Source organism: Rutidosis leptorrhynchoides, chromosome 4, assembly GCF_046630445.1.
Source record: "Rutidosis leptorrhynchoides isolate AG116_Rl617_1_P2 chromosome 4, CSIRO_AGI_Rlap_v1, whole genome shotgun sequence".
Taxonomy (NCBI): domain Eukaryota; kingdom Viridiplantae; phylum Streptophyta; class Magnoliopsida; order Asterales; family Asteraceae; genus Rutidosis; species Rutidosis leptorrhynchoides.
The window spans coordinates 218,019,007-218,040,084 of record NC_092336.1 but is presented as its reverse complement, the minus strand read 5'-3'; positions in this window follow the sequence as shown (position 1 = coordinate 218,040,084).

Here is a 21,078-nt window from a genome sequence, read left to right as displayed (position 1 = left end):
ATTGATCTCATACCAGGAGCTGCACCTGTAGACCGATCTCCATATAGACTTGCACATTCAGAAATGCAAGAATTACAAGACCAGTTGCAAGAATTATCGGACCGTGGATTTATTCGTCCCAGTTTTTCACCTTGGGGTGCTCCTATTCTGTTCGTCAAGAAGAAGGATGGATCTATGAGAATGTGCATAGATTACCGAGAATTAAACAAATTAACGATCAAGAATCGGTACCCATTACCGAGGATTGATGATTTGTTTGATCAATTGCAAGGATCAAGTGTTTATTCTAAGATTGATCTACGCTCCGGATATCATCAGCTGAGAGTGAAGGAAGAAGATGTTCCCAAAACCGCGTTCAGAACCCGTTACGGCCACTATGAATTTTTAGTCATGCCTTTTGGATTAACTAATGCTCCATCAGTATTCATGGATCTAATGAATCGCATCTGTAGACCGTATTTAGACAAATTTGTCATTGTTTTTATCGACGGCATATTGATTTACTCGAAGAACAAGGAAGAACATGATCAACACTTAAGACTGGTACTAGAGATACTCAAGAAAGAAGAATTGTACGCAAAATTTCCGAAGTGTGATTTCTGGTTACAAGAAGTACAATTTTTGGGCCATGTTGTCAGTAAACATGGAATTAAAGTTGACCCTGCCAAGATCGAAGCCATTAGTAAATGGGAAACACCGAAGACTCCAACACAAATCCGTCAATTCTTAGGTCTTGCTGGTTACTACCGAAGATTCATTCAAGATTTCTCTAGAATCGCCAAACCCTTAACTACATTGACTCAAAAGGGAAAGAAGTGTGATTGGTCCACGGAACAGGAATCCTCATTCCAGTTATTAAAGAAGAAGTTAACGTCTGCACCCATTTTGTCATTACCAGAAGGAAATGATGATTTCGTGATCTATTGTGACGCTTCGCGCCAAGGTTTTGGATGTGTATTAATTCAATGCACAAAAGTTATCGCATATGCCTCATGACAACTAAAAATTCATGAAAAGAACTATACGACACACGATTTGGAACTTGGAGCAGTAGTTTTTGCACTCAAAATATGGAGACACTATCTATATGGCACCAAGTGTACAGTGTACACCGACCATAAGAGTCTTCAGCATATTTTTGATCAAAAACAACTCAATATGAGGCAACGTCGCTGGATAGAGTTGTTAAACGATTACGATTGTGAAATCCGTTACCACCCCGGAAAGGCTAATGTTGTAGCTGATGCCCTAAGTCGAAAAGAAAGAGTAAAACCTCTTAGGGTCCGAGCTTTGAATATTACAATTCGTACTGATCTTACAAAGCAAATTCAAGCAGCATAGTTAGAGGCTTTAAAAGCAGAAACCGAAAAAGGCGAAATGAGCAAAGGGTTAGAAAAACAACTTGAAGTAAAAGCCGATGGAACCCTGTATTTTGCTGGTAGGATATGGGTACCAAGACATGGTAACCTAAGGCAACTAGTACTGGATGAAGCACACAAAACGAGGTACTCAATTCATCCAGGAAACGGGAAAATGTACCACGATCTCAAGAAGTTCTATTGGTGGCCTAATATGAAGACAGAAATTGCTACTTATGTAAGCAAATGTTTGACATGTGCAAAGGTCAAAGCTGAGCACTAAAAGCCGTCAGGATTACTGCAAAAACCGGAAATTCCGCAGTGGAAATGGGAAAGAATAACCATGGATTTCATTACAAAATTGCCAAGGACTAAAAGTAGTCATGATACTATTTGGGTGATAGTTGATCGTCTAACTAAATCAGCTCACTTCCTACCAATAAAGGAGAGAGACAGTATGGAGAAATTAGCACGCCTATATTTGAAGGAAGTAGTTTCCAGGCATGGTGTACCCATCTCCATCATATCTGATCGCGACACCCGATTCACATCACGTTTTTGGCAATCATTACAAAAAGCATTGGGAACTCGATTAGATATGAGCACCGCTTATCACCCATAGACAGATGATCAAAGTGAAAGAACAATACAAACATTGGAAGACATGTTACGGGCATGCGTGATTGACTTTGGAACCAGTTGGGATCGACACTTACCGTTGGCAGAATTTTCATACAATAACAGCTATCATACGAGCATCAACGCAGCGCCATTTGAAGCACTTTACAGTAGAAAGTGCAGATCTCCTATCTGTTGGAGTGAAGTAGGAGAAAGACAACTTACTGGACCAGAAATTATTCATGAAACCACCGACAAGATCATTCAAATAAAACAGCGATTGAAAACGGCCATGAGTCGCCAAAAGTGTTATGCTGATGTAAGAAGAAAACCGCTAGAATTTCAAGTGGGCGACAAAGTCATATTGAAAGTGTCACCCTGGAAAGACGTTGTAAGATTCGGTAAACGAGGAAACCTAAGTCCTAGGTACGTAGGACCCTTTGAAATCACCGAAAGAATTGGAGCAGTTGCTTATCGATTAAAGCTACCGCAAGAACTTAGTAGTGTTCATGACACATTTCACGTGTCAAATTTAAAGAAATGTTTAGCTGAAGAGGATGTTGTAATTCCTCTTGACGAAATACGAATCAATGATAAACTCCATTTTATCGAAGAACCTGTTGAAATCATGGACCGTGAGGTCAAACAATTAAAACAAAGAAAAATACCGATAGTTAGGGTTCGTTGGAACGCTAGACGAGGACCCAAGTTTACTTGGGAACGTGAGGATCAAATGAAGCAAAAGTATCCACATTTGTTCACTGATATCGCTCATAAAATAGGTACTACTCAAAATTTCGGGATGAAATTTTCTTTAACAGGGAGGTACTGTAATGACCCGGAAAATTTCAACTTATTTAAACCAATTCTCTACGATTTATTATTTTGACATGTTAAACAAAGTCTGTTAGATTGAGTCTCAAAAATTTTAGAACTGTTTCATATATAAAATTACCTTTGACTACTCTAGACGATTCATGAACAATTATATGTATATATATATATATATATATATATATATATATATATATATACATATATATATATTTATATAAAGATGTACAAGTAAAAACGACTTTCCTACAGTAAAACACTATTTGCTACAGTAAAAATGACTTTGCTACAGTAAAACACTATTTGCTACAGTGAAATCGTATTTTGCTACAGTGCTACAGTTGAATCATGGGATGTGGATGTTGTTGATGGTGGTAATGGTACTGTTGGGTTGATGATGGTGGTACTGTTGATGCTGCTGGTGCTTGTAATCTTTGCACCATATTCTCCAAAGCCACTACCAGAGCACGAAGCTCGTTGACTTCTTCTACTACACCGGGATGATTGGCGGTTCTGACGAGCGGATGAATAAGATCCAGAATTTGAGATAGTATATAATCATGATGAGATACTCTGGAAATGAGAGAGAAAATGGTATTACGAACAGGTTCGTCAGTAAGTGCTTCAGGTTCTTCGCCAAGAGGTAAATGTGGTGGATGGAAGGGATCACCTTCTTATTGTCTCCAATGATTAAGTAGATTACGAACACATCCCCAATTCATCCAGAATAGGTGATGGCTAATTGGTTGATCCATTCCGGTTACGCTACTTTAGGAGTTCAGGTCGAATTCCATATCGGAATAGCTGTCGGAATCTGAGGAATTCGAACTAGATGCGAGATCCATCTTGTATAATCAGGGTATTGATTTTTGATGTGATATAGATTATAGGACTTAGATTAGTATTCTTCAACACATAATTTACATATGTATATATAATACCAAAATCCCGTAGATTATGGAGAAATTTTCGAAATATGTCAGGAAAAGTTTACAGTAACAGATATGCTAAGATATGAATTTTGTCGATACACTATCTATGCAGTAAATGCAGTAAGACTTTTCTAGACTTAGGAATGATAAGCAGGTAATTTCTGACAAGAAATGATAAGCAAAACTCGGTAAAAACAAATACGGTCATAGTTCAGACTCACTAATGCATCCTAACAATTATCAGTTAAACACACTAATGCATATTGATGTTAAAGCTAAGGGGTATAAAATACTATTAAATTTTACAAGGAAATACTATTAAATACGATACAATTTTACACAAGATATTTATTTATTTATAGAATGGATATACTTAAACCTTGCTACAACACTTATAGGCAGTGTACCTAATCGTACAGTAGTGTAGTTTTTAGTAAGTCCGGTTCGTTCCACAGGGAATCTTTTAACAAAGCTTAACGCTATATTAGTTTTATTTTATAAAAATACAAATATATATATATAAGTAATATTATTATTATAAAGGGGGGTTTTTACCGTTTAATAACCGGTTTGTCGATTTTAAAAACTTTAGTTGCAGTTAAAACAAAATGTAAAATATTAAATAAATAAAAGACTTAATTTAAAGCGTAAAGTAAATAACGATAATGAAATTGCGATAAATAAAAGTGCGATAAAATAAACTTGCGATAATTAAAAAGTACGATAATTAAAAGTGCAATTAAATACAATAATAATAAATAAAAGTGCGATAATTAGAAGTGTAATTAAATATAAAATAAAGGAAATTAAATATGAAATAAAAGAATTATGCTTATTTAAACTTCCGTAATCATGATGTTTGACGTGTTGATTTTAGTTTTATGCCCATGGGTTAATTGTCCTTTGTCCTGGATTATTTAATATGTCCGTCTGGTTTTTGTCCATAACAGTCCGTCAGTCATAAATATAAAGTGCGAGTATCCTCGTCAAATTATCCTTATACCCGAAGTTAAATATTCCAACTAATTGGGGACTTAAACTGTAACAAGATTTTTTAATACTTTGTTTAATAATTACACCAGGTTATCGACTGCATGTAACCCAAGGTTTTAATACTTTGTTAACAATTATGCCAAGTGTCCTTGTACATAATTTCACCCCTATTTTAATAATTCTAGTGGTTATTAATCCATTCTCGTGTCCGGTTAAATGAACGATTATTCGTACATATAAATACCCTGCCCATCGTATCCGATCGAGTGTATATGGTTATTTATAGGGACGTCCAATTGTAAATCTTTATATTAACATTAACAAATTATCATTTAGTTAAACAAATATAAAGCCCATTAATAGCCCATAGTCTAATTTCCACAAGTGTCGTTCTTTTGTCCAAACCCCAATTATGGTACAAAGCCCAATTACCCAATTTTAGTAATTAGTCCAACATCATGATTACTTCGTTTTAAATAAGCATAATAATAACTTAGCTACGATACATTAAATTAAAAAGGTTGAACATAACTTACAATGATAAAAAAATAGCGTAGCGTTACACGGACAGAATTTCGACTTACACCCTTACAACATTCGCTAACATACCCTTATTATTAGAATTAAAATTAAAATTAAAATTAATATATATATATATATATATATATATATATATATATATATATATATATATATATATATATATATATATATATATATATATATATATATATATATTACGTTTACATATAGAGAAAGAGAGATTTTATGGATATTAAAACTCGTCGAACTGCGTTGGCTTTTATAGGGAATTGAGTCCAGGGGAACTCCGCGACTCGCGGCATTTTCCTTCTTCAAACTCCGCAACTCACGGAGTTTGATTTTACAGCTCACCCAGCTTTGGCTCTTTGTTTGCCGACGGATTTTTAATATAAATATAATATATAAATAATTTTAAGAATTATTTAAATATTATATTATATTTATGTGCATAGTTGACTCGTAATTTTTAGTCCGTTGCGTCGAGCGTTGAGAGTTGACTCATGTCCCGGTTCCGGATTTTCGAACGTCCTTGCGTACAATTTAATATCTTGTACTTTGCGTTTTGAATCTTATACTCTTGTAATTTCGAGTTCTTATCAATAATTGGAACCTCTTTGATTGTACTTTGTACTTTTGAGCTTTTTGGTCGTTTGCGTCTTCAATTCGTCGAGTCTGTCTTTTGTCTTCACCTTTTATTATTTAAACGAATATCACTTGTAAATAGAACAATTGCAACTAAAAGCTTGTCTTTCTTGAGGAATAATGCTATGAAATATATGTTCGTTTTTAGTATTATCAAATATTCCCACACTTGAGCGTTACTTGTCCTCAAGCAATATAGTCTTGAAATACTAGAATCACTTCTTTATTCATCACACTTTGTACATCAGTGATTTCTATACGGCGGTATAAACAATGGTAGTAACGATATGGTTTACAGTCTCACATGACTATAAAAATTTAGATCCATTAAGGAAATTGAATCTTTATGAAAACATTCGATCTTTTGAAAATTAAATCTAGTTTTTACCCTAGATAAGTTTTTTGGAATAACCCTTCACCGGTGTTTGCAAATTCTTTTTGTGGGTTTGGTGGGTTTCAGATTTGAAAATTTTAGCTTAAAACTTGTGGTTTTGTGTCACCTACTTGCTAACCTTGTATTAGGAAAGCAACACGTCCAGTATACTTGCTCCGTATATTACCTTTTGGTAAACTACCATCCGGTTGTAAAGGAAAGCGTTGAACAAGCAACTGTTAAGGCAATGTCCCCTGACATGCTTTTAATTATGGTCTATAATGTGTCGGACGCAATTACTATCCTTGGTAGGAGCAATAGTAAAGCTCACCCTTATAATTTTTCTGTCTGGCACAAGGTCCTGTCTTTGACCATGCTATGCAACCACCGTTCTTACGGTTGACACCCGATTTGGTTCAGGTGACCTAATGAATTCCAGGTGAATTCCTAGGATTTTACGTTCAAAGGTAATTAACGCATTGAAAATGAGTTTTCAGAAAACAAATCGGTTTATAATTTGATCAAAATATTTTCTCGTTCAAGCTCGAGTTTAGATATCATTGAATTCCATGAGTTTGAATTCTCAATCTTTAAGGTCAATCTCAAGGATTGAGTAATATCAGTCTTAAAAGCTGATTTTTGATCTTTAAGGAGATTATCCTTTCTGGGGATCTGATTCATTAGTCTTATCCAGCTAATTTGCACGGTGCCCCCCATTGTACGAGATAAATCCTTCTCATGTTTAGGATAAATCTGTCCACTTGGCGACCCTGTTTTATGCTGAGGTCCGTGGATTTCCTGCTGATTTTAGAGATGACTTTTCTAGATTTTTCATCAACCTACAGCTGGTCTGGACGACAACTTCATGACCTAAATCAAGAAGCGCGTGTCTTTTTCGGAAGACTTTACTTCCTTTTAATGATGGAATTGATTCATCGTGTAGATCCATCTTTCATTACAGTAAATCGGGTAAAACAGTTAATTTAGTCCAAAACAAAAGTATTTTCAATTATTTGTTACAGAAATATGTGACATATGTTTAAGATAACTTGGTAATTTTTCCCACACTTGGCTTTTATTTTCCTTTTTATTGTCATCTATTCCATTTTAAATGAATTTTAACATTTTGGTTTGTTTCTCAATTTATGTCCTTTCCGAGGTAACAATAATTTCGGTGTTAATACCTAATTTTATCATTCATAAATATGTATAAACATGATTTTGAGTTCATTTAATTGAAAATTTTGAAAAATTTTACTAGAATTGGGTAGTCAGTATATAAGACTATGGCTGTTCTTTATTATCAGAGAGCACTAGATTCTAATATAACTACTGCTTTACTAGTATTTTTAATGGTAACCAAGTGTTTAAGATAAAAATTTTTAAAAATCCGAAAGAATTTAACCCCTTCCCACACTTAAGATCTTGCAATGCCCTCATTTGCAAGAAATCAGTAACAATTTAAATTATTGAGGGTGATTAGCGTAGAAATGATTAAATTTTACCAAAGTTTCCAAACATATTGTTGTTTGTGTTGAATGATAAATGGTGCACATCATTTGTTCATTCCGTCTTGTTGTTATTTCACATATATTTTGCATCTTGTCGTCAAAATTAGTTGCTTTTGCTGAACTTAATGCCAGTCTTTGAAAATGCGTTGTTTTACCCTGTTGTGTACATAAGATAAACTGCAAACATATATACATATTTTTGAAGTTTGGTATATTACCCCACATTCAAAAATTATTAAAATCTAATAAAAAAATTAGAAAATTATAAAAACTATTACAATATTAACATAAGTATTAAATGTATCAACATTACAAATAATAAAATAAATAAAACTAAGTAGGCTAGGGATGATACTGATACCAGTAGGGGTTCCATGCATAACCGTATGTGTTATAGAATGCTTCGACTGGGTTATACGTAGGATACGGTGGTTGGATCTCTATAGACCAGGGAGGAAATACGGGCGATGGAGTAGGAATATAGTTTCTACCTACATGTTGGCAATGAGCTATGATTTGGTTTTGATGAACTTGCCAATCTTCAAATGCTCGATGTCTAGCATTTTCATACTCTTGTGAAGCTATAAACCTTTGCATTTCTGTCATTTCATTTCCCCATCCCACATTACCTGGCTGTTGGTTTCTCTCAACCTGTGGATGTCTACCATGGTATTGTACTGTGGCGTTATTTCGCCTCTTCAAAACCTTCGCACCATGGTATACATTTAAACCTATTGTATCGCGGGGTTCTGGTTCTTCGACTAATAATCCCCCCCGACTTATATCCACATTGAGATACTCAGCAATTAATGTAATAAATATACCACCTCCTATTATACTGTGTGGTCTCATCCCCCTAACCATAGCTGATAAATAATAACCCACACAATACGGTATACTTACAGCGCTTTGTGGGTCTCGAATACACATGTGGTAAAACAAATCCTGTTCATTTACCTTTTCCTTATTCTTACCTAGTTGTGTAATCGAATTGGCTAAAAACCTATGAATTACTCTTAATTCAGCTCTATCTATATCCAAATAAGAGTAATTTCCCCTTTAAATCGGTGATGGCTAGTCATTTGACTCCATACACCATGCGTATCAAAATTTTCATCAATTTTCCTACCGTTCAATATCAACCCTCTACAATCGGCAGATGCTAACTCCTCAGGCGTATATATACGTAAGGCCTGAGCCATGTCTAGTAGAGACATGTGGCGCATCGAACCTCCTAACAAAAATCTAATAAAAGATCAATCGGTTAAACTAGCTACCCGATCATTTATTTCTATACTACACAACAATTCTTCACACCATACTTTATATACAGGTCTACGCATGTTGAATAATCGTACCCAATCGTTAAAAGTAGAATTACCATACCTCTGTGTAAGTAATTCCCTAATTGGCCCGGCCAATTCTACAGCTTCTACCGGTTCACATTCTATTACCCTAGGTACTTCAACAGCTTTAGAATGAAGAGTATGCAAGCCCCTTTGGTATTTTGGATAATCTATCCAAAGTCTGTCAAATCTCAGGTTCGGGTGCAAATCTTCCAAGTGCATATCTGAAAATGTCATAACTGGATGAGGTATATCTTGTTTATAATAGCTATCAACATCCTGTTGTTCCGCATTCTCAGGAGGAGCATTGCGAGCTTGGGATGAAGATTCACCCCTTTCAGTCTGCAAAACACATCAAACACAATTTTTGTGCATCCAAATATGCATTAGTGTCAGCAAAATCATCAATCAAAATAATTACAATGACATGTCCAATTTATATCAAACTTATGCTCATTTTCATATTTTTATCAAATCTACACTTTTTCAAATAAGCATATACGAAAATGATCACCAAGTTCATAAGCATTCAACTCAAATAACATGTCAAAATAATCATTACTAGCAATTAAACAAGTTTCAAATGGCATTATCTCTCAAAAATCAAGTTCATGAATTTTAGACTTGAAAAAGTCCACTTTAATTCTCAAAATCATGTTTAGGCTCAAAGTTTGGATCATTTAACTACCTAAACATGTTACACTACTTAATTTAGCAATAATTCATGACAAAAATCGGCCATAACCTGTTTATATCAAAAAGCCCCAAATTTGCTCAAGAACACAAACCCTAGATTGCTCAAAATTTGAAGTTTAAGGCTTCTAATCATGTTAAATAGCATCAATCTAGATTATACAAGCATAATACACAAGCAATTTAAGCATAATTACACTAAAAAGCATTAAAATCGAATTGGGGAAAAAATTGCTCAAGAACACTAATTTTCGAATTAAATGGTGTTTAGGTGTAGAAATTTACCGTTTTTCTTGAGTAATTCCTTAATAGCATCCTTCTCAACATGATTTTGGTAAAAGATTTAATGATTTTTGGTGAAAAAAATTCGATTTTGGGAGTATTTTTTCGGTATTTTTCGCAGTTTATGTGGGTGTTGTGTGTGGACTGAGCTGATTCCAGCGTTTTTATTTTTTTCTGTAATTTCTGAACTCCGCGAGTCGCGGTGATTTTGCCCATCAAACTCCGCGAGTCGCGGTGCTTTTTTTTTTATAAATCTTAACTTATAAAACAAATATAAAATAAATTTAAAATTTTGTTTTCCTTTGTTTTAGGACGAGGTCTTTTCGGATCGATGTCCTAGTCCTTCGACAAAATTTTAAAATTTGTCTTTTTGTAGCGATTGTTTTAAAAGCTTAGATTTTTGGGTTTTTTTAATGTTTTTGGCATACTTTAATTCAATAAGATTAAAAATAATGATAATAAAAGTTCTCGTCCCTCCCTCGGGTAAAGCAATTTCGGTTCAAAGACCTAGTCTTCAACTTACGACGAATTTTAAAAATCATATTTTTAACTTAGCGACATAAAGTAAATTTTTGTTTTTAAATTCACACCAGACTTAAATTTAAAATGCATAAAATTAAAAATTCACACCAAACTTAATTAAAAATTCATATTATAAATTCACACCAAACTTATATTATATTTTTGTTTTTATACATACAAACTTATATTAAAAAGATTAATTTTTCAAATATTTACAATTTTAAATATATTGATTTAAAAAGTTTACAATATTATTTTAATTTTTATATATTAATTTTAAAACATGGTAAAAATAAAATTAAAAAACTTTTTGGCTTTTTATCCCACTTTAATCAATCAAATATTATCAAAAACATACGCCCATCTTTTCGGTAAAGTAATTTCGGTTCCATGACCTAATTTAACTCATGACGAATTTTTGAAATATTTTGGGTTGATTGATTAAAGATATTTATACCTTAAAAATAAACGTTAAATTTCGCAGTGATGTAATAAATTTTTGTATGATATCAACAATTTCGGTCGCCAAACCTAATTTTATTGAATACCAATTTAATACTTTATAGCGAACAAATTAGCGTTTATTATCAAAAGGTTAAAAATGAAAAAAAAAAACTGTACAGACTTACCTGTGAGATAGTTTCTTAGTGATATGATCTATCCCATTCATAAGATAATCGGTTTAATTGATTTTCCATGGCTACATAGGCGTAACCTCGAGCATTCAGTGTTTTTTCTTCTAAACATATGAACGGTCCGTCTCTGCATAAAGTAACAAATTCGGTGTTTGAATAGGTTTGATTATTTGAACATTTACCTCCATGTGACCATTTTCCGCATTTGTGACATCTTTCTAGGTGTCGTGCTCTTCTTTTCGCTGCGGATTTTGATTTTCCTTTACCAAATTGTAACTTATTATCTTTGCATCTGGATTCTTTTCTTACTCCGTCCAATCTTTCTCTGATTACTGATACTATTTCACTCGGAAGTGTGTCATTATTACGTTTAGTGATCTAAGCGTGTAGCATTAGACCATGGTTTAGTTCACATGAAGTCTTCATTTCGTAAAAACCTAAAAAAAATAAAAATTCAGAATGAGGGGAGAAGACTAGTTCTTTAGGGTCTGCTAGGGAAAGACCATTCGGGTTCCATTTTCGAGAACTACACGAAAACAGACAATCTAACTCTAACAGAAATACATATTATCCTTTAAATACTTGATTCTCCCCACACTTAGTTAGCTGTGGTATCGAAATTGTGATTAACTTCGTTGTCGAATTCCATCGGACTATCTATGTAGTGTTTAACTCTGTGACCATTAACCTTAAATTCAATTCCATTTGAATTTATTAATTCTATCGTTCCGTATGGGAAAACTCTTTTGACTATGAACGGTCCAGACCATCTTGATTTCAATTTTCCAGGAAATAGCTTGAATCGTGAATTGAAAAGAAGAACTCTATCTCCTTCTTTGAATTCTTTTGAACTTCTGACTCTTTTATCATGCCATTTCTTCGTTCTTTCTTTATAGATTAATGAATTTTCGTATGCTTCATGTCTTAATTCTTCTAATTCGTTTAGTTGACTTAACCGTAGACGTCCAGCTTCATGTAAATCAAGATTACATGTCTTCAAAGCCCAAAATGCTTTGTGTTCAATTTCTACTGAAAGATGACATGCTTTTCCATAAACGATTCTAAAAGGTGTGATTCCAATTGGAGTTTTGTAGGCTGTTCTAAAAGCCCAGAGTGCATCCTCCAATTTTATGGACCATTCCTTCGGATTTGATCCTATGATTTTCTCTAGAATATGTTTTAAAGCTCGGTTGGTATTTTCAACTTGTCCACTTGTTTGTGGATGATATGAAGTGGATATTTTATGAGTTACTCCATATCTTTTGAGAACTTTCTCAAGTTGATTGTTACAGAAATGAGTTCCCTGATCACTTATTAAAGCTTTCGGTGTTCCAAACCTTGCAAAAAGACGTTTTAAAAAGTTGACTACAACTCGTGCATCGTTAGTTGGGAGAGCTTGTGCTTCCGCCCATTTAGATACATAATCAATGTCTACGAGAATATAGAGATTATTATGAGATTTTGGAAATGGACCCATAAAGTCAATACCCCAAATGTCAAATACTTCACATACTTGAATGACATTTTGTGGCATTTCATCACGTTGACTTATTTTTCCGACCCATTGACAAGCATCACAGGATTTGCAAAGAAGGTGTGCGTCTTTGTAATTTGTAGGCCAATAGAATCCAGCATCATAAACTTTTCTTGCTGTTAGTTGAGGCTCATAATGCCCTCCTGTTGGTCCTGTGTGACAATGGTTTAAAATTTTACTAGCTTCATCTCCGAATACACATCGGCGTATTATTCCATCTGGACAACTTTTAAATAGATGTGGATCTTCCCAGAAATAGTGTTTTATATCACTGAAGAATTTCTTTCATTTTTGGTACGACAATTCTTTTTCAAGGAATCCACATACTAAGTAGTTTGCATAGTCTGCAAACCATGGAATTTTATTATAATCTATCTTCAATAGATATTCATCAGGAAAGTTGTCTTGTATGGCCGATTCATTTAGAACTTCTAATTCGGGATTTTCAAGACGAGAAAGATGATCAGCGGCGAGATTTTCTGCTCCTCTTTTATCTCGGATTTCAATATTAAACTCTTGTAAGAGTAAGATCCAACGGATTAATCTTAGTTTAGCATCTTGTTTCGAAAATAGGTATCTAAGAGCAGAATGGTCGGTATAGACCGCCGTTTTTGCTAGAACGAGATATGATCGAAATTTGTCAAAAGCAAAAACAATAGCAAGGAGTTCTTTTTCAGTAGTTGTGTAATTTGTTTGTGCTCCTTGTAACGTCTTACTAGCATAATATATAGGTTAAAATCGTTTTTCAATCCTTTGTCCTAAAACGGCTCCCATTGCAAAATCACTTGCATCGCACATAAGTTCAAACGGTAGATTCCAATTTGGTGTTATCATGGTCGGCGCATTAGTAAGTTTCTCTTTAAGAATATTAAAAGATTTGATGCATTCATCTGAAAAGATGAATGTAGCATCCTTTTCTAGGAGTTTATTCATAGGAGTGGCAATTTTAGAAAAATCTTTTATGAAACGTCGGTAAAAACCGGCATGCCCTAGAAAACTCCTAACTCCTCTAACATTGGTGGGATGTGGAAGTTTAGCAATTACATCTACTTTAGCTCTATCCACTTCAATTCCTTCTTTTGAAATTTTATGACCAAGAACGATGCCTTCTTTAACCATGAAATGGCATTTCTCCCAATTAAGTACTAAATTTGATTGTTCGCATCTAATAAGCATTCGTTCCAGATTAGCTAGACATGTTTCAAATGTATCACCGAAGACTGAAAAGTCATCCATGAAAACTTCCATGCATTCTTCTATCATGTCGTGAAAAATCGCCATCATGCACCTTTGAAAGGTTGCAGGGGCGTTGCAAAGTCCAAATGGCATGCGTTTGTAAGCAAAAGTACCATAAGGGCACGTGAACGTGGTTTTCTCTTGATCTTCGGGTGCTATTGGAATTTGGAAATATCCGGAAAATCCATCAAGAAAACAATAATAACTATTTCCGGCTAATCTTTCTAACATTTGATCAATGAAAGGTAAGGGAAAGTGATCTTTTCTGGTGGCGTCATTCAATTTTCTATAATCAATACAAACACGCCATCCTGTTACAGTCCTAGTAGGAATAAGCTCATTTTTCTCATTTGTAATGACAGTCATGCCACCCTTCTTAGGCACGCATTGAACTGGGCTTACCCATGGACTATCAGAAATTGGATAAATTAAACCTGCATCTAGCAGTTTAATAATTTCTTTTTTTACTACATCTTGCATATTCGGATTTAGTCTTCGTTGGCGTTGCACATACGTTTTATGACCTTCTTCCATAAGGATTTTATGTGTGCAATACGAAGGACTTATTCCTTTAATATCATGAATCTTCCATGCAATGGCTGGTTTATGAGCTTTCAACACAGAAATGATTTGTGATTTCTCATTTTTAGTAAGAAAAGACGATATTATTACAGGTAATTCAGATTCACCATGTAAATAGGCGTATTCCAAATGGTTTGGAAGTGGCTTTAACTCTAATGTTGGAGGTTCTTCTATTGATGATTTATATCGATATCTGTCTTCTTCTTTTAGCATTTGAATTTCTTCTGTTGTTGGTTCATATCCATTAGCTATAAGTGTAGCTAACATTTCAGCTTCATCAATTGGTTCATTACCTTCTCCTAAAGAACATTCTCCTGTTCCTTGTAATTCTGGAAATTCTTCCAACAATTCTGCATGTGAATCTATAGTTTGAATAGAATAACATGTATCATCTGCAGATTGCGGTTGTTGCATTGCTCTATCAACTGAAAAGGTAACACTCTCGTCCTCTATACTTAGGGTCAATTTCTTACCGAACACGTCTATCATTGCTTTAGCCGTGCTTAAGAATGGTCTTCCTAATATGAGAGGAACTTGAGAATCTTCTTCCATGTCCAGAACAATAAAATCTACTGGAAATACTAAAGTACCAACTTTGACTAGCATGTTCTCCATTATCCCTCTAGGATATTTTATTGATCGATCGGCTAGTTGTATACTTATTCTTGTTGGTTTCAATTCTCCAAGGTCTAGTTTAGCGTATAGTGAATACGGCATTAAATTTATACTAGCACCTAAATCTACCAATGCTTCTATTGAACTAAGACTACCCAGAAAATATGGAATTGTGAAACTTCCTGGATCAGATAGTTTTTATGGTATCTTATTTAACAGCACTGCAGAACAATTAGCATTCATAGTAACAGCCGAGAGTTCTTCCATTTTCTTTCTATTCGATATTAGATCTTTCAAGAATTTAGCATATCTAGGCATTCCTGAAATCACATCAATGAAAGGAAGATTTACATTTATCTGTTTAAACATATCCAAGAATTTAGATTGCTCGGCTTCAAGTTTCTCTTTTTTCATCTTACTCGGGTAAGGAAGTGGTGGTTGGTATGGTTTAACATAAGGTTTAGCCTTAACTGTGTTATCTTCATTAACCTTTTTAACTACCGGTTCATTTTCCTTATCTTGTTCAGGTTGTGGTTCTTGTGGAGTAGGAATAGCTTCATCAGAATTTTCAGGTATTTCAGGTGGTTTAAGTGTTGTACCACTTCTTGTGGTAATAGCTTTAGCTGTTTCATTCCGGGGGTTAGCATTTGTATCACTAGGTAGACTTCCCGGTTTTCTTTCACCTATTAACCTTGCTAGGTTACTTACTTCTTGTTCCAAGTTTTGAATAGAAGCTTGTTGATTTCTAAATGCTTGAGCATTTTGTTCATTGGTTTGTTTTTGAGATGTGAAAAACTGCGTTTGAGTTTCAACTAGCTTTGTCATCATATCTTCTAAATTTGGCTTTTTATCATCGGTTTGTGGTGGTTTGTTTTAAAAATTAGGTCTTTGCTGATTGTAAGTATTATTTGATACTTGTTGATTACCAGGACTTTGTTGATTGTTGTATGGAATATTTCGGTTATAATTCTGGTTTTGATTGTAAATCGGTCTTGGCGGTTGATAATTATTCTGATAATTATTTCCAGGCCTTTGGTTTATGTATGAAACATTCTCTCTTTGTTCCATTGTTAGTTCAATACTGAGACAATCTTTTGTCAAATGTGGTCCTCCACACTACTCACAACTAATTCGTATTGAGTGGATATCTTTAGTCATCTTTTCCATTCGTCTCTCGACAGCATCTATCTTTGCATAAATGGAATCTAAGTCATGGCATGAATCGGCTCTAGCTGCTTTAGATGATCTAACGATATCTTTTTCTTGGTGCCACTCATGTGAGTGGAAAGCAGTGTTATCAATAATTTTATAAGCATCAGTTTCGGTTTTCTTCATAATAGAACCACCAGCTGCTATATCGATGTCTTTTCTTGTAGTGATCTCACATCCTTGGTAGAATATTTATACTATTTGACAGGTGTCTAAACCATGTTGCGGACATCCTCTTAATAATTTTCCAAATCTTGTCCACGCCTCATATAGAGTTTCATTTGGTTTCTGTGTAAACGTAACAATTTCTCCTTGAAGTCTTACGGCTTTAGATGCCGGAAAGAATTGTTTAAGAAATTTTTCAACTAAAACGTCCCATGTATCAATCGCCCCTTCAGGTAACGATTCCAACCAATCTTTGGCTTCTCCCTTTAAAGTCCAGGGAAATAACATGAGATATATCTGTTCATCTTCCACTTCTCGGATTTTAAATAGTGTGCAGATCCTATTAAAGGTACGAAGATGTTCATTTGGATCTTCCTTCGGCGCACCACTAAATTGGCATTGATTAGTCACCATATGTAGAATTTGTCTTTTGATTTCATAATCTGGCGCATTAATGTCAGGATGAGTAATTGCGTGACCTTGGCCAGTGCGTTTAGCTCTCATTCGGTCTTCCATACTTAAAGGTTCCAGATTCTCCATAATTGAATTTGTTGAATCGAAATCACTAGAGGATTCTGATTTAATGGTTCGTTCCTCAACAATCTCTGTTTGAATGATTGGTGATTCCGGAGGAAAAATTAATGGTTCAGGATCTACGAATCATCCCTGAATATTCTCCGGATTCTCAATTGTGAGGTCGGGTTCAAAAAATGGATTATCGGAAATTTGAACTGAAGTACTTGGTTGACTGGATGACGATTCTAAAGAAAAATCAACGACGGTAATATTAGCTAGATGTCTTGATCTAGTTACAGGTGGTGAACGTACAAAAGGTGGCGAACGTCTTGCTCGGTGCATTCACTGAATATCCTATTAGTTTTTAAAAGGAAAGAAAAATTATATAAGTTATCCAATCAATAGACTTTTCTGATTTTGCCCACGTTTCGAATAGCCAAAAGATGCAGCAGAGGGGCAGGATTCGTTTGGTCTCAATATAATTGAGTACTGTTTGGCTCCAATAACCCGGTCCACGTACAAATCCAACTATTACTACGAACCAGAAAATTTTGATGTCTATCAATTTAACCACTTAAAATAAATTTTAGTAATTTTAAGAAATTTAGATAAGAAGTAGAATAAAAATCTATGTCCTAAAACTAGAATGACGAGAAATAAGAAAGAAAAAGAGCGCGTCGAAAAAGGTCGAAAAAGAAAAAGATTGAAAAAGAGTGACTATAAAAGTTAAAAACACTTGACTAACCCAACCTTATTACTATTACTAACTTAAAATTATAATCGCAAATTGAGATTACTAATTGGAATGATAATTGATACATAGTAAAAGGCGTCTAAAAATATTAAAGCTTATTGGAAAAATTATATCCCAAATGGCAATATCTTAAAAAGGTACTAAAACTTAAAAAGGTGTCACAAAATTCTAAAGCACTTAAATCTTAGTCTAAAGAAAAGGCACTTAAGGGATTTTACGGCAAAGCCTAAAAATCTAGAAGTAAAAATAACTATGGCAAAAACTATGTTTAAAACTAAATATGAGCGAAAAACACAAATATTACGCTAAAACAATTAAAAAGGGACAAAATATAAAAATATACTAAAAGTTGTAAAAATTACAATTTTTATAAAAATATTATTTTTATATTATTTATTTTATAAAACTATTAATTTTAAATTTTAATTAAACTAATTTAACTAAAAATACAAAATAATAAATAAACTAAACTAAATTAATTAAAATAATTAAACCTAATTAGGGTTAAATTTAAATAATAAAAATAAAAACCCGTAATTAATGCCTGATTAGGGTTCTGTGTACCCGTGTCAGGGTTCCTCCGCGAGTCGCGGTTCCACCTGGCAAAAATCTCCGCGAGTTGCGGGGTTCGAGATTCCAGATGACAGGCTGTTTCAAATTCGACACGTTTTTACGTAATTATATTTTTTTTAAATTATATTTTCTGTTTTAATAATTAAATAAAATATTTATAAAAACTAAATAAAAATTTATGTTTTAAAAACTAAAAAAAATAGAAATACTCTATAATTTTATAAAAATCTTAAAAATAGATTTATTTATATATATATATTTTTTCTTTGATTTTATGTTTTAAATAAAAACAAAATATTTAAATAAAACTTATATTTTTATAAAATAAAAATAAAGAAACTTTATAAAACTTAAATATTTAACAAACTCTTAAAAATATTTATATTTTTGTTTTCTTTTTATGTTTTCGAATATTTAAAACGTATTTTTACAAAAGCGTATTTTTATAAAAGTAAACTAAAAATAAATAAATAAAAGCCTTTTTTTATATTTAGCGTTGCGCTTCCGGCGTTTAAGCAAGAAATTGAGTTCCCCGGCAGCGGCGCCAAAAATACTTGATGTTAAAGCTAAAGGGTATAAAATACTATTAAATTTTACAAGGAAATACTATTAAATACGATACAATTTTACACAAGATATTTATTTATTTATAGAATAGATATACTTAAACCTTGCTACAACACTTATAGGCAGTGTACCTAATCGTACAGTAGCGTAGTTTTTAGTAAGTCCGGTTTGTTCCACAGGGAATCTTTTAACAAAGCTTAACGCTATATTAGTTTTATTTTATAAAAATACAAATATATATATAAGTAATATTATTATTATAAAGGGGGGTTTTTACCGTTTAATAACCGGTTTGTCGATTTTAAAAACTTTAGTTGCAGTTAAAACAAAATGTAAAATATTAAATAAATAAAAGACTTAATTTAAAGCGTAAAGTAAATAACGATAATGAAATTGCGATAAATAAAAGTGCGATAAAATAAACTTGCGATAATTAAAAAGTACGATAATTAAAAGTGCAATTAAATACAATAATAATAAATAAAAGTGCGATAATTAGAAGTATAATTAAATATAAAATAAAGGAAATTAAATATGAAATAAAAGAATTATGCTTATTTAAACTTCCGTAATCATGATGTTTGACGTGTTGATTTTAGTTTTATGCCCATGGGTTAATTGTCCTTTGTCCTGCATTATTTAATATGTCCGTCTGGTTTTTGTCCATAACAGTCCATCAGTCATAAATATAAAGTGCGAGTATCCTCGTCAAATTATCCTTATACCCGAAGTTAAATATTCCAACTAATTGGGGACTTAAACTGTAACAAGATTTTTTAATACTTTGTTTAATAATTACACCAGGTTATCGACTGCATGTAACCTAAGGTTTTAATACTTTGTTAACAATTATGCCAAGTGTCCTTGTACATAATTTCACCCCTGTTTTAATAATTCTAGTGGTTATTAATCCATTCCCGTGTCCGGTTAAATGAACGATTATTCGTACATATAAATACCCTGCCCATCGTATCCGATCGAGTGTATATGGTTATTTATAGGGACGTCCAATTGTAAATCTTTATATTAACATTAACAAATTATCATTTAGTTAAACAAATATAAAGCCCATTAATAGCCCATAGTCTAATTTCCACAAGTGTCGTTCTTTTGTCCAAACCCCAATTATGGTACAAAGCCCAATTACCCAATTTTAGTAATTAGTCCAACATCATGATTACTTCGTTTTAAATAAGCATAATAATAACTTAGCTACGAGACATTAAATTAAAAAGGTTGAACATAACTTACAATGATTAAAAATAGCGTAGCGTTACACGGACAGAATTTTGACTTACACCCTTACAACATTCGCTAACATACCCTTATTATTAGAATTAAAATTAAAATTAAAATTAAAATATAAATATATATATATATTACGTTTACATATAGAGAAAGAGAGATTTTATGGATATTAAAACTCGTCGAACTGCGTTGGCTTTTATAGGGAATTGAGTCCAGGGGAACTCCGCGACTCGCGGCATTTTCCTTCTTCAAACTCCGCAACTCGCGGAGTTTGATTTTACAGCTCACCCAGCTTTGGCTCTTTGTTTGCCGACGGATTTTTAATATAAATATAATATATAAATAATTTTAAGAATTATTTAAATATTATATTATATTTATGTGCATAGTTGACTCGTAATTTTTAGTCCGTTGCGTCGAGCGTTGAGAGTTGACTCATATCCCGGTTCCGGATTTTCGAACGTCCTTGCGTACAATTTAATATCTTGTACTTTGCGTTTTGAATCTTGTACTCTTGTAATTTCGAAACGTTTCTTATCAATAATTGGAACCTCTTTGATTGTACTTTGTACTTTTGAGCTTTTTGGTCGTTTGCGTCTTTAATTCGTCGAGTCTGTCTTTTGTCTTCACCTTTTATTATTTAAACGAATATCACTTGTAAATAGAACAATTGCAACTAAAAGCTTGTCTTTCTTGAGGAATAATGCTATGAAATATATGTTCGTTTTTAGCATTATCAAATATTCCCACACTTGAGCGTTGCTTGTCCTCAAGCAATATAGTCTTGAAATACTAGA